At 39.1% G+C, this 15798-nt stretch overlaps 1 protein-coding gene across 3 annotated transcripts in view; it reads right to left on the bottom strand.

Moving 5' to 3' along the window:
* FAM222B (family with sequence similarity 222 member B) overlaps positions 1-15798 on the bottom strand; it is a 71881-nt gene that overhangs the window by 33660 nt on the left and 22423 nt on the right. Inside the window, exon 1 of one of the 3 annotated variants that reach the window (XM_007121727.4) lies at positions 6584-6808. The exons of the other annotated variants lie outside the window; for them this stretch is intronic. The gene's annotated coding sequence lies outside the window, so the exon portion shown is untranslated. Of the gene's footprint in view, positions 1-6583; positions 6809-15798 lie in introns of those variants that run through there. 3 annotated transcript variants of the gene reach the window in all.

Genomic DNA, 15798 nt, shown 5'->3' with positions numbered 1-15798 from the left:
TGAGAGGCCCGCGTACCGCAAAAAAAAAAAAAAAAAAAAAAAAAACCCAACACAACAAATGAAGAGGTGTAAGGAGATGAGGAAGACTGGATGGGGCAGCAACCTTAAATAGCATAGTCAGAGTGTGGTCCTCACTGAGAAACTGTACTTTCTCCATGCTTTATCTGCTAGTTTCAGTGTAAGGCAGCAGTACAGCTTTTAATTACATAAGAAATCTTTTTTTAGCAATTAAACTATAACTAAAATTAGTTTCTCCCCCCTCTCATTTCAAGTTTAACTCTTAGGTACTTGCACATTTAATAAAAAGCAATTGATCAACTTGTTTTGAAGAGGAAAATTTTGTTTCTGTAATGCTGAAATACTCTTCAAGAAATAATGCAAAAATTCAAGCCCACCAGCACACACACAAAGACTGCTGCCGGATGCAACTCTGACTTTAATAAAGACTAGCATTTCTCTAGTTGTGGGGAGCTGAAAGATGAGCAGCTGTGGACAGATAGGGGGATGGAGGGAGCTGGTAGAAACAGAATTTTAGAGAGCTACAAAATTGGCATGCAGACTGAAGTGGCATCAGCCTCTCACTTCTAGGTGCACTAAGGAACAATCTCTCCAGAACATACTATGAATGATAAGAACGACACTTTTCAGTTGGGACATTTGTTCAGCTTGGAAAAGAGGCAAAAATTAAAATATAGCTTGCTGAAAAAGCAACTTGTTCCAACTTAATTTTGCCACAGGATATGGAAATAGGCAAAGCACTTTTCTTAAGAGGAAAGGTTCCTTTCATCTCTCTGGAGAAATGTTCTAACACAGTATCACACTCCAATCGTACCATACCTCACAGGGACTGAATGAAGCCTAAGTACTAAAATCCTCAGTAAAGCACTTTAGTGAATGCACAACAACACCTGGCACGACAGGTCAGAACCAAGATATGGATTCTTCATTAATCCACCGGTCCCACTTTCTGTTGAATGAAAGAGGTTCTGGGAGAATAAGGTAAGCAAAAGCCAAACCAGTACCTTCACAGCTACAAAATTAATGTCTTCATAATAGTAAAACTACTTCCCGCTGAATAGCTGGGTGATACAGAAGGCCCATTCAGGAACCCAGGAAATGTGACTTTTCCATTGATATACTGTGACCTGGGATGAGCTGCCTTTAACTTCTCATAGTCTTGATACCCCTTTCCTTTTAAAATAGATTAAGTGCTATCCTTTACATAGTAAGTGATAAATGAAATGCCAATGGCAGAAGTACTTTAGCTTTTTTGGAAGGAAAGAAAAAAATTAAGTTGTGAGTAATAATGCTTATGATTCTCCTCTGAAGCAACAGGGATGCTGTGTAAATCACTTCAATTTTGCAAGTGGCATAAAATCTGATTTTCACTCAGATCAGCAACTGATCCTCAAAACCACTTTGCTGAGTTAGAGCCAAGAATTAGAGAGTGGTTATGAAACACTGCCTTTTAAATCTGCTGTAATATTCAGTAGATCTTCCACTAAAGAGAGAGAGATAACATTTTCCCACCAAACAGCACTTAAAGAAATACTCAGTTTTGAATTTGCAATTTATAGTACTTCTTTGATCACAATCTAATGTGTAAATGGATTTCATTTCGGCCAACAGCTCCCATCATTAGAGTACACAGAGCCCAGTGTTAGAAAAGGGGTTTACTTTGGTAATAGTTCTTCTTTGGCTTGGCTATCTACAGCTTGCCCACATATGATGAATGACTTGCATATCTGTGGGGCAAGAAGACACCAACAAAGAAAACATCCCAGTGTCAAGATTTATGATTTACCTGGAAAATCTCAGTTTTCCATAGAACCTCAGTATAATTAGGTCCTATAACAAGGGTCAAGTCTTAAAATAGTAAATAAAACAAACTGTCTCAAGGATACAAAACTGAGCTGAACTTTTCTAGGTTCTGTTTTGAGCTATACACTACCCTTGACGATTAAGAAACTGAGTGTAGGGCTTCCCTAGTGGCACAGTGGTTGAGAGTCCGCCTGCCGATGCAAGGGACATGGGTTCGTGACCTGGTCTGGGAAGATCCCACATGCTGCAGAGCGGCTGGGCCCGTGAGCCATGGCCGTCCAGAGCCTGTGCTCCGCAACGGGAGAGGCCACAACAGTGAGAGGCCAGCGTACCACAAAAAAAAAAAAAAAAAAAAAAAAAAGAAAAAAGAAACTGAGTGTAAACCAAGCTGGTGGCAATCTCACCTACTTGTCTCTTGAATGACCAGACAAAGAAACAAAATTTTAATCAGTTTGTTCAGCTGGAAAATCGCAGTTAAAAAGCAGAGGAAGTTAAAGCTATTGCTTAAAAATGTGGCCTAGGAACATCTTTGGATTTTACTTGTCCATGCTTTGCTTGTTTGCTCTTCTGCATGAATAATCAAGAACTGACTGTATTCTCTGATCAGGAATGAACCCTTAACTAGAGTTCTGCCTGTATGTTGGTAAAGATGCCTCCTGCCCCTTTCAGCTAGGCTTAAATGCAACAAACTCAGTCTAAATTTGATCTAATCAGCCACACCCCCCCACACCCCCACCCCGACCCTGGATCCATCGGCACCAAATTTAATAAAACTTCAATTTGGCCTTTCCTTTATATTTCTTTTATTCCTCCAACACCTCATCTTGAACCTTTCTCCTTTTGACTGATAATGGCATCTTGGTCTTTGGATTCTCTTCACAACTAGAGAAATAAAAACACCTTCTCAGGGTAGAGATAGGAAAATTTCAATCATTTCAAATAGGGACCCTGAAAGGAGTTCTTGGAGAAAATAATTAAATATATTAGAAATTCAGAGACCTTGGCTCTGGGTCTGGCTTCACTACCAAATAAATCACTTTCTAAGTTATTTAGACATTCTTGAGGCATTAGTTTTCCCTACCTCAGAGAAATGCTGAGACCACTAAGAGAGTGCTTATTTAATTCATTGGATGAAAACTAAAACAAAAGTAAAAATATTTATGCTAATACTGGAAATGATTCTTGGGCTGAAGGAATTCTTGTCTTAACCTTTTGTGAGTTGTTATATATTATACCCTACAACCCGACATTTAATTTCAAGGTGCAATATAATATGTACTCAAGGTACCAAATAATTCCTTTGAGCCAGGCTCAGGTCCTCTCTTCTATTACTATATATATTTACAGATGATGAAATCTCTAATTAAGCAAAATTCTAAGATGTGGCCAAACAAAAGGACTGTCCAGTATTCATAAAATGCTAATACAGAAAAAAAGTTGGGGGAGGGAGCAAAGGCCTGGATTCTAAGAAACAGATGAGCTATTTGGTTGTTTGGCTTAAAAAAAAAATGATGGATTAAAAGTTTATATCTAAAAGGCAACTCTATTTTGAATGGCTCTAACAATCCCATAATAAGTGCAGTATAAACAAGTCAGGGTAATTAATTCAGTGGACTCTTCTCCTTTCACTGCCAGATTGAACAGCTCTGAGGATAATCTCCTTCATTCTCCCAGGGCTCAGTTGGAAGATTCATTATTTATGCCCTCAATTGTTTACTCTGTCCTATTTTTCCATCCATCCAGGCCCAAGTGCAGTGCTATCACTGGCCTGTTTCCAAAATGAATGTATTAGTTCACTGCCTTACTAGTTACAAACTCAAAGATAATCGAATAGTGGTATCTTAACATTGGAGAGCAACTTCATCCCACCACTTGATCCAGGAGAGAAGTTAATGATAATGCTGACCCAGGTTACCAAAAGCTAAGTTATTTTAGATGGATGAAATGAAACACACAAGTTATTCTAGTTTTTTTTTTTTTTTTTTTGAACCACTGAGCAACATATATGCACATCCAACAGGATTCTTAAAGTGCAGTATCATTAGAAAGACAGCTCTGGCCCCTCACCAAGAGCAGACCTGTAAACTATTGAGGATTAAACTGATTGAGATGCATTTTGCCTAGCAACCATTCATTAGGAAGAGTTCAGTAACTCACTAGCAATCAATTCCATGTCCTTATCTAGGCCATAAACAGATAACAGACTCCACCAAGTCTTCTACCCTCTGGATTCAGACAGCAAAAAACTTCCTCAAAAGATTCAGTTTCCAAGAGTCAAACTTTGGGGGAGGGGGTTGTGCTTAAACACACAAAATATTGTCTCAGACACCTGACTGACAGAGCAGAATAGCTAAAAACTACCACCAGCCGCATCTCCATATGAATGCATTCATTGTCTCCCAGGTCTTTTTGCCTCTAATATTTTCTCACCTTGAGCAAGCTTTTCCCAATTCCAAACCTGACAACACTCAAGCTGATTATCATGAGAATCAAACAACGCCAAGAGTCCAATCTTTTCCTTCACCTTCTCAAGGGGACCATTTTATACTTCTGATGCGAATGGGGGATTGGGCTTGAGTCTCCCTTTAGAGAGAACATAGGGCCCTTTTTCTTAACACATTCTAAGCTGTGACTCACAGAAATAAGCAGGATGGATAAAAACAGATTGCTAAAGAAAAATCAGTGGACTGAACTTCAGCTGCACCATGTCCCCTCAACCTAAGAGATTATGGAAAGTCATGCCTTCATATAATTGTTTCCTTGCAGAGGACCAAATCTGAATTTCCATCCCCCTTAAATGATAATTGGAGATCAGCATAGATATACACCTATGATTAGTCCTATACATAGCCTTTTGTCTCCTGGGAAAAATTCTTTGGGGAAATCACTGCACCATGCAAAATATAGATTACACAAATCTGTCAAGAAAATAGAAATATAAAAACATTAAGTGAGCAAAGTGTAATGTAACTTTATAAAGCTGTATTAACTGCTCACTCATGAGTAGACAAAGAAAAAAACACCTAGATATCAAATAGGAGGACAACTTGTTTTTTGGTAGAAGCAAGTTGAAGTGGTATATGCTTTAACATGGCCTCCAAGTGGATTTTGTCACTCCCTCAACTTACTATATAGTTCAGACATCAAAGTACACTTCGTTTTATACACTAGCTAGCCATCAAAGCTTCAAAGTGATTTTTAATAGTTCATTCTCAATAACAAGTTGGGTAAGACAACATCTGGGGGATTCTCTTTGCCTTTCAATTTAAACATGATTCATGGAGTCTTAAGGGATAAATGGGTAATAAACTAAAAACCCAAAATCTAACAAAGGTTTACTGTGAATCTACTTTTTTTTGCACAACTCTATATTAAGGCTACTTGCGATTAAAAAAAAAAGTATACTAAGTTCCTGATCCCTAGTAAGTATCCACAACTGAGATGGTTTCCTACCCCATCATCCCTAGTCTTTATAATACTTGCTTTTACCCCAAACTGCTCCTTATTGATTAGAGATAAAATAAATCAATGTAAAGAAAAAATATTAATCTAGCTTAAATGGTAAAACAGCTCCAGCATATCAATTCTATCTTCAAAACTGAACTCCAGTTAGAACAATTTCTGGAAATTGAACCTGGATTACAAGACTGACCTCTCAATCATTTCAATTAATACTTACCAAAGTGCTGCCAAAAAAATTGATATTCCTCACTTTTGGCATTCTAGCTCTTTGCTAATCAACATTAAGATAAATCTAGTCCAAACAAGTTTACCATGAACACTGCCACTCAGCACACACACACACACACACACACACACACCCTCCCTTTGTTTCTATCATAAATTTTGGGTTTTCTATCTTCAATTGATAACTTTCCTCTCAATTAAAAACCTATAAAGAGGTTCCTAATTTTGGCTGAAGATAAGCTGTCCTTCAGAAAGAAGGGATCCATACATTGTAGAAGCAAAGGAACTCAAGACATACATATAAATTGTAATGATACAGCCACACGAATTCATGGGGGGGCGCTTTAAAAAATAAATGAATTAAACAAAATTCATCTGCATTTGTTTAAAGTTTGGTTTTTGATGACAGAAACTAATCCCTCTGAGAGCCTATTTATGAGAAATATACAGATGGAGAAAAAGATAAGACTTTTAAGTTTCAGTAACGGCAAGGTAAGTTTGCTTGCTCTAGCTAGGCTTCTCCAACAGGGCTGAGTGCTACACAAAGCCGGTAACACCGTACTCGGGGAGAGACTTTAGCAGTTAATCGCTAACAACTATCAGGATTTCCTTTAACCACCATCTGACGGGGGCTGATCCCTCTTTCCACTAGCACCTCCTTCCTTTTCAGATTGTTTTTGCCGATTAAGGCAGTCCCAAGTAGGAAAATGGTGAAGACAGCCTTAATGGACACGGATGCAGAACAGTTCCAAAAACCCACTCCTATTCTAACCTGCTGGTTTTTTTTTTTGGTTTACTGCATCAGATGCCACACAAGAAAGGGCTCCTCTTTTTCCTTCTGTTCATTTTATTACGCGACCGACATCGACACATCAGTAAAAAGAGATGAGAGTCCTGAATCTCCTTACCCTGCTGGCACGGGTGAGATGAAGGGAGGGAAAGAAGAATGAAGGGTAGAATTAGAAAATCAAAATAAACTGATTAGATGGGGAGCTCTTACTTCCCATTCCATTTCCCCTTTTCTCACAAGGTTAAGTCGGCTGAAGTCGGGGTTGGTTAGAAAAAGCACACACACCTTGAGCCCTGGAAGGGAGGGAGGTGAGGTTCGCTCCGCAGCGCTCGGTGGGGCTCCGGGCTCCGCCCCGCCTGCCTGGGGCAGCTCAGCCCTCCTCGCCCGAGCCCCGGGAGGATGGAAGAGAAGGAGTTTCTAGCTGTCTTGGCAGGGGGAGGGGGAGGCGGCTGCTCCGGGTGCCAGGCTCTCTGAGCGAAGCACTCCGCGGCGCGCCGACACCCCCTCCCCCAGCCGGCTACCGCTCGCTCCCCCTTCGCCGCCGGAAGCCAGCCCCGCCCCCTCAACTCCATCCCGGCCCTTCTCGAGCCCCCTCCAGTCCGCACAGCCAATGGCGAGCCAGGGAGCCAGCGGAGCGACTCACCAAACAGCCAACTGGGGAGGCCCACTGGGAGGTCAGCCGCCCAGGATAGGCCAGCTACCCGCGGCCCCGGCCCTGGCACGGCTCCTCTTTGTTAGAGCTGCCCCCATCTCTCCAGGCCCCCACCCCGAAGCCTGCAGCCCGGCATCCCGGATGGGCCAGGTGATGCGGCGCCCCTTCTCCTGCTCCCCCGCCCACGCCCTGCCTGGGTACTAGGAGTGACCCCCATCCAGGCAGTACCTCCCAGAGTGCATCAGACTTCACAGCAATAGCCATCCGGAGACACCTGAGAGTAGAAAGATGCTCCCCAGGCCTCTCTGCCTCGCCCTTCTTTTCTCAGACTAATCAACTGCACTCCCTCATAACAGTGCATAGATTTAGGTTTGCATATTAGATCAGCTGCACACATCAATCCACCCTGTCTGAAACTCCTGCTTCCCGTGACGCAGAAATTAAGGGGGGAGGGGGGCGCATATTGGGAAGGGATTTATCTGGAAGTTGGTGCGCTGGGAGAAGGAATACATCAAATCATCTGCAACAAACAGAACACCAAAGACACACACACAGTTGGATCCAACCCAGCTCAGATACAAGCTATCTACATCCAATTAAACCCAAGCTAACCACTCCCTTAGCAGGTTTCAGTACGATTAGGAAACAAACATCTAAGTCTTGTTCAAGCCATACACCCAATATTAGAAAAAACTCTCAGGAACTGCCAGGCCTCCGCATAACTGGCAGGTTGCATCAACACTTCAATCACTAACGTCAATGTTAAGGGCCTAACACTGGGGGGATGGAATATGCTAAAGACTGTCGAATATTTTCTTAGGTATAGTGGTGAAGCAGTAGTAGGGGTTCATTTAAGAAAAACAAAGTGGGGATGGGGAAGGCAAGTTATATTACCTACACTGTCATTTTTGTCCACGAAGTTCTTGCAACTAATGTTAAGTGTCTACCTCACACTACAATCCCGCTTAGTTCCCAAGTGCTACTACAATTTTTAAAAAACAACAACAAAACACTTTAAAATTAAGTAGCCTTTTCTTATGTGGAGCCCAAAGCATTTCATATATATATATATAACCTCAGTGTTCTGGGAAGATGGAAAAGGAATTGTGTGACACGCCCATTTAAAAGCCAGCTCTTTTTTCTAACCCAAATTAAAAGGCTTGGGCTTAAATAAATAGATTTATGGAGGAACTTCATTGCTGTCTCATAGACTAGGTTCCAGATAAAAAGAACCAAACGTGAAAATTTCATTTTAAATACCGCCCACAAAAGTCTCCCAAATTAGCGAACGAGTCCATTCCCTTCCCAAATACATCTGACCTAAACAAAAATCCTCAAAAGCACAAAAGCAGTTACAACTCTCCATATCATTTGGCAATTCTCTGGCATTTTCCATATTAAAATAACTAAACAATACTTCAAGAAATTACTATTTTAAATAGCTGACCTAAAAGCTACTCTTGATGACTAAGGTAAACAGCTGTGTCAGTACTTTCCTTCAAATTCTAGCCTTCTTGAAAAAGGCAATTTTTCTCTCTTTAAGGAAACTAAGATTTAGGGAATTCCCTGGTGGTCCAGTGGTTAGGACTCCATGCTCTCTCATTGCCAAGGGCCTGGGTTCAATCCCTGGTCAGAGAACTAAAATCCCACAAGCCGCACTGTGCGGCCAAAAAAAAAAAAAATCCTTCCAAGATCACTCATAAGCCCATTAATTTGCCAAGACATCAAAAACAAACAAATAAACATGCCAGTCTCACCATTATCACAAATGTTCTTGACAATTAGATAATTCAGACAAAACTTCTAATATCCTCTTCTAAAATATAAATGAGGAACTCAGGGTATTTTGAATACCTTTACTAAAATTAAAAAATCAAATTTATCTTCATCTACACAGTCCAAGAAAACAGAGAGGAATTACAACTGTTTAACACAAGATCACAGGGGAAGCCCAAAACACTTCCTCCTAAAGAGGAACTCAAGTCCAATTTCTTTTCATGCCCCTCAAATATACTCTATCTTATTACCACTACCCTAACAGAGACCCTTACTACGTCTGTGGGGGAAACTATAACTTCTTTCTAGCCTCCCTAATTCCACATAGCACTGCTTTCACATCCATTTGCTCTTCTCCTTAAGAACTACAGATACAGTTAAATTTATTGCACATTTACTAGGTGCAAGCCCCTGTATCAAGGGGGAAAAAAATGTATATATATATATATATATATATATATATACACACACACATAAAATAGATAAATAACAAGGACTTACTGTATATTACAGAGAACTATATTCAATATATTGTAATAAGTTATAATGGAAAAGAATCTGAAAAAAAATACATATAAATGAATCACTTTGCTGTACACCTGAAAAATATTGTAAGTCATCTATACTTCAGTTTAAAAAAATATACATAATAAATAATTATGATTTTATCATCATGATAAACCTATGAAATAGATATTTCCCCCATTTTTACAGACAAAGAAACTGAGGTCCAGAGAGGCTGAACAATCTGCTCTAGGTCACAAAGGTGGTAAATGGAAAAGTCAATTTTAGAAGTTGAGTATTCCTGGCTCCAAGTCTAATACTCCTATCCACTAAGCTCTACTGTGGCTGTCTGGTGCCTATGCCATCCAACCAAGCTTCCACTCTATGGCTATTGTATGTTCCACAATCTGGTACTATCCTATGTTATCAAACTTACTCTCCACCTTTCCTCATCAGTTTACCCCCATAGCAGATAAACCGATCTGCTTACTCACTGTCTGTGTATCTTTCATTTCTACTTTCTTGCCATGACTTGTACTGTTATAACCATTCCTTTTAAATCCTACCCATTCTTCAAGGCTCAGCTCAAATTCCACCTCCCTTGTGGAGCCTTCTTTAATGCTGTCAGCAATGATTCCTTTTCTGAATCACTACTACACAATTTAGTACTTAACTGTTCTGTTGTCTAATATGTGATTTGTCTTCCTAATTTAGACTGTAAGTCAAGGCTTATATTACACTTGTCTTTGTATCTTCTCCTTTCCCAATTTTGCACAGTAAGTCATACATAGTAAAGTTCTCTATAAATATTTAGACCAGTAAACACTACAGCAAAAGAATGGTCCAAATCACTAAATGACCCAAGTTCTCATAACAGCCACCAAAGTTGAAATCATTAATAACTTCATTCATTTTCAAGATAGAACAAATAACCAAATTCTAACTCTGCCAGTACTGCCCAAGGACTTATCCACTCTGTGCTTCAATAATATCATGGACAAATTGCTAGGAGGGGATTCAAGAGGGCTGGTAATGTATCTTGATCTGAGAACTAGTTACATTAAGTATGTTCAATTTGTGAAAATTCATTGAGCTGTACACTTAACGTGCACTTTCCTATACATATATTTTATCTCAATAAAAAGTTTTAAAACATCAAGTTTCAGATTGTATTATAAGATAACACATCTATTTTTTAAGCACATATGAATATTATATATATGTCTGTAGGTCCAAGAAAATATCTGGAAGTATATACACCAATCTGTCAACAATAGTAACCATTGAGAGGAGGAAAAGAGAGGTACGGAGGAATGAAGGAGAAAAAATTTTTATATTTGTTTTGCTCAATCTTTTAAAAGATAAAAAACATGCATTAATTTTGTAATTTTAATAGATTAGCTGAGTAGTAGAATTACAAATTATTTTTGTAATTTTTAAACTTTCTGTGTTGAACATGCCTTACATTCATAATCAGCAAAAGATATTAAAACACAAAACAAACATACCATCTCTCAGAAACAGAAGGAAAAGATCAATGGGTTGCATTGAAAACTAGTTTAGGTAACATCCATCTAGTCTGATCATTGTTTGCACTTCAATATTTCTTGAGTACTCCATTTTGCAAATTTCCCAAATGACATTTTTAACAAGCAAAAAAACCCCAAAAAGGTGCCTTTGATGCTTAATTTACTCAAATCAAATATACAATTTTCAGCAGAACCAGATAACAAAAATAAAACAAAAACAATGATCTATTCTGAACCTAAGCTAAACACTACTAAAAAGGCATTTTCCAAATCAAAACTATGAGGTACCACCTCACACCAGTCAGAATGGTCATCATTAAAAAGTCTACAAATAACAAATGCTGGAGAGGGTGTGGAGAAAAGGGAACCCTCCTACACTGTTGGTGGGAATGTAAATTGATACAGCCACTATGGAGAACAGTATGGAGGTTCCTCAAAAAACTAAAAATAGAGTTGCCATATGATCCAGAAATCCCACTCCTGCACACATATCCAGACAAAACTATAATTTGGAAAGATACCTGCACCCCACCCCCCATGTTTGTAGCAGCACTATTTACAATAGCCAAGACATGGAAACAACCTAAATGTCCATCAAGAGATAAATGGATAAAGAAGATGTGGTATATATAAACAATGGAATGCTACTCAGCCAGAAAAAAATGAAATAATGCCATCTGCAGCAATGAAGATGGACCTAGAGATTATCATACTAAGTGAAATAAATCAGAAGCAGGGGGAGGATGAAATCAGAGACTGGGATTGACATATACTGATACTGTGTATAAAATAGATAACTAATGAGAACCTACTTTAGCACAGGGAACTCTACTCAATGCTCTGTGGTGACCTAAACGGGAAGGAAATCCAAAAAAGAGGGGATATATGTATACATATAGCTGACTCACTTTGCTGTACAGTAGAAAGTAACACAACATTGTAAAGCAACTGTACTCCAATAAAAATTAAAAAAACAAAAGCGACAAATACCACATGATGTGACTTATATGTGGAATCTAAAATATGCACAAATGAACTTATTTACAAAACAGACTCACAGACATAGAGAACAGACTTTTGGTTACCAACGGGGAGGGGGGTGGGGGAGGGAGGGATTGGGAGTTTGGGATTAGCAGATGCAAACTATTATATATAGACTGGATAAACCACAAGGTCCTACTGTATAGCACAGGGAACTATATCCAATATCCTGTAATAAAGCATAATGGCAAAGAAAAAAAATAAAAATTTAGTGTTAAAAAATAAGTAAGTAAATAATAAAATAAAATAAAAAGGCATTTTCCCCATAAAGACCCACTAGTGACATTTTACAAAATTCAAACATCCAAGAGACAGAACACAGACTTTGATGAGGAAATTTATTATTCACTAGACTTAAAAAGAACAATAGTTCTGAAAAAACAAGTGTGAAAACTTGGGGGGAAAAAGAAAAAAGGCAATGCCTTGACTATTATTTCAATGTAGCAAGGTATTCTTTTAACCTTTTTTTTAACTGGCTGCACTTTCTCTTTCAAACACTAGAGGGAAGTATAAAATCCATTCACTGTATCTTTGGGAATTCAATTCATTCATTCATTCACTCACATCACCACGTATTTACTGCATTCCTACATACCAGGAACTTCATTAGACCCCGGAGACAAAAAGATGAATAAGCTACAAACTCTGTCTTTAAGGTGTTTAGTCTAGTGAAGGGAGACACCAATCTGAAAAAAAAAGGCAAACTACAACAAAGAATGCACATGAGAACCAAACCCCAACTTTTGCAAGACTGTGGGTTTGGGGCAGGACGGTTTGGCGGAGGGAGAAAAAAACATGTGTCCATATAAAAATTCACCCTAGACAAACCAGCTTATCAAAACTGGCTTATTCTCCTATTTACAATTTTCCCACCTTAATCTAAACGGAAATAGCTTCACTGAGAAGGTATCTTTAAACTGTTATCTATAGAAAGTAGAGGAGTGAGGCATTAACGTGTGTGGAAGATTTGCTAAAATATCTAGTTGGCTAGGTTTCAAAATCAATTGTACGCAGTTTAAAAAGCATGAAGGTAACAGATACAATTGGAGTTAATAAGACTGCTTACATGATAATAAAAATTCTCAATTGAGATCAGGATAAATTATACTTCACCCCCCTGAAAAGAGCATGTCAAGGATAAATAAATAAGTAGACGTTTCCTAAATGTGCTCTCTCTTATGCAAATTAAGTTTCCCAAGTTGGGAAATAGAGTACTCTGACAATTCGCTTCCACCGATGCCTTTGAAAAGCCTCTGTAAAGGGACATCTTGGTTGGCAAATCATTTCCCCACCTAAATAATTCAAGCCTACATAGGAAAGATAAAGACTTTAACTGATAAAGCAGAATTAAAACTCAAAGTCACCAAAAGGGCAATGGAAACATTCGTGTGGTGTATTTTGCCCTAATCCTCAAAATGACTGTTGCATCTTTTGCTATGGTTTGGGATGTTTGGATTGTGTGTGTTGGGGGTGGAGAGCTGGAGAGAAGGAACAAGTTGTTAATTTCTCATACTGATGGAGTAGCACATGGTAGAAAAAGTAAAAGCCAACATCCTGAAAAAGTTTCACACACATACACAAAATGAGACAGCAAACTTGTGAATCAAGCATGATTTGGCATCTTTAAATGAAGAGCCAATTCCCTTCTAGTGCCAAAGCCAATGGCTTCTCCTGTAGATATAATGGCACAGTTCCTGAAAAAGCCCTGGACGCTGTTTCCCCACAATCCTATAATCTGTCAGAAGACAGAAAACAAAAAGCAGGCTCTGCCAGCCAGAAAAAGCAAATTATAACCAACACAGAGCCAACACTTTACTTCAGACAGAAGGAGCTTTTCTATGCATTTTTGGAAGGAAAGAGACAAAAGAAGCTTACCATTGCTCAAATAACCAAGGCGAACATTTTAACCAAATATCATCTTGGATAAGCATTTGATGCAATAGCCTGCTTTCTCATTTATACATAGCCTTAAATAATATTTGCAACAAACTGGCCACAAAATACGAAGAATTTTTACAAGTCAATAAGAAAAAGAAACAACCGAAGGGGAAATTTTCAAAGGGCATGAACTAGTTAGTAGTCACAGAAGAAATACATAAGATCAAGTATTACATATATTCCATACTGTTAGGAAGTAGTGGAAAGTGCCTTTTCCATACAGTCCTAAAGGTATTTTGGCCTGATAGTACTGCCAACTGTAAGCCTCCAGAATAAAAAGAACAATAACAAAAGATAAGGGTACCTCAAATCATCATGTTGTACACTTTAATATCTTACAATTTTATTAATCAATTATACCTTAATAAAGCTGGAAAAAAATATACATACATTCCTAAAAATATATGATAGACGCTTTGTGAAATATTTACTCTGGAAAAGAAACAAGAAACAAGTAGAATGGATACAGGTCAACTGCAAATCAAACCCAAAGGAACTAAAATAAGAATTTAAGATGAACCTTTACCTATGAACTTGAAGTCAATCCCTGAGTCTACAATGAGCAAGGCAGATGATGGCAGCAAATAACAGAAAGCCTAAATACAACCACAAATGTAAAGCATCTCCAAGAAAGAAAGCTTACTCCACTGTCTTTGCTGTAGAAGCAGGCCATTCAGGGACCCCCTTTCCAGTCACCAAATGCAAAAATAAAGCGAATAATGCCTGGGTGAGGCAAAAACAAGTACAGTCTTCCCATCAAAGAGGAAAAGAAACCTAAACCTTTCACTTGTCCTTGATACAAAGAGGTAATGGATTGTGGAACTGAAATTCCAGAAAAAAGATTCAATTCCAACCTATGTAAAGCTAAGAACTTCATGTCACTCTGTTCTAAAATTAGCAATACACAGGTCTCCACTGAAAAAAATAATACACAAGATCCCAACTGAGCTGTCAGCAGGGTAAAGTTCTGAGCACGTCAGCAGACTATTGCTTAACCATTTCCCTTATCGGTTTTAAACATCAAAAGAACCACATCCCAGTTTTCCTCTATTGTTAATGCTACTTTAGAGGCTGAGAAAAATTTAGTTCATCAGATTCAAATTTCAGGCATTTTCTAAGTACATGATAGGTAATGATGCCACCAATTCTATATTTAGACTCAGGTGTGGAACAAGGAGTGCTAGTTTTGCCTGAAATGGCACTGTCTCTCTCTTTAAAGCCTAACTGCAACCATCACCTAAGCCTGCATTAAAATGTCTATATGGTGTTGCCTAAAATAAATTAAAATGCTTTTTCAATGCTTTTTTTTGAGTGGTTCTATTGACTGGCTGTGACACTTTAAATATAGATAATAAATCACCACCACCAGTCCTTTAAACAGTCAGAATTTTAACTGCCATAGGGTGGCACTCACACCCTCACCTGAACCAAAAAGCCAAGATGGTAAAACCCTTGTGATAAGAAACCTCTAAAGTGATATTATAATAAACCTTTAGGAAATATTCTCTTTAATAAAAAGTTGTCTCATTATGGTTCCATAATTGTTACACTCTAGAAATTAGGATAGCAATCTTTTCCCAAATCCTGAGCTATTTTTTTCTGCAAACAGTATTTATAAAAATATATCACCGGGGGCTTCCCTGGTGGCGCAGTGGTTGAGAGTCTGCCTGCCGATGCAGGGGACATGGGTTCATGCCCCGATCTAGGAGGAGCCCACATGCCGCGGAATGGCTGGGCCCGTGAGCCATGGCCGCTGGGCCTGTGCGTCCAGAGCCTGTGCTCCGCAATGGGAGAGGCCACAGCAGTGAGAGGCCCGCGTACCGCAAAAAAAAAAAAAAAAGTATATATATATCTCACCAGGACTTCCCTAGTGGTGCAGTGGTTAAGAATCCGCCTGCCAACGTAGAGGACACGGGTTCGAGCCCTGGTCCGGGAAGATCCCACATGCCGCGGAGCAACTAAGCCCGTGCGCCACAGCTACTGAGCCTGCTCTCTAGAGCCCGCGAGCCACAACTACTGAAGCCCGCGCGCCTAGAGCCGGTGCTCCGCAACAAGAGAAG

This window comes from Physeter macrocephalus, chromosome 14 (assembly GCF_002837175.3).
Source record: "Physeter macrocephalus isolate SW-GA chromosome 14, ASM283717v5, whole genome shotgun sequence".
NCBI classification, from domain to species: Eukaryota; Metazoa; Chordata; class Mammalia; order Artiodactyla; family Physeteridae; genus Physeter; species Physeter macrocephalus.
This window is presented reverse-complemented; position numbering and strand designations above follow the sequence as displayed.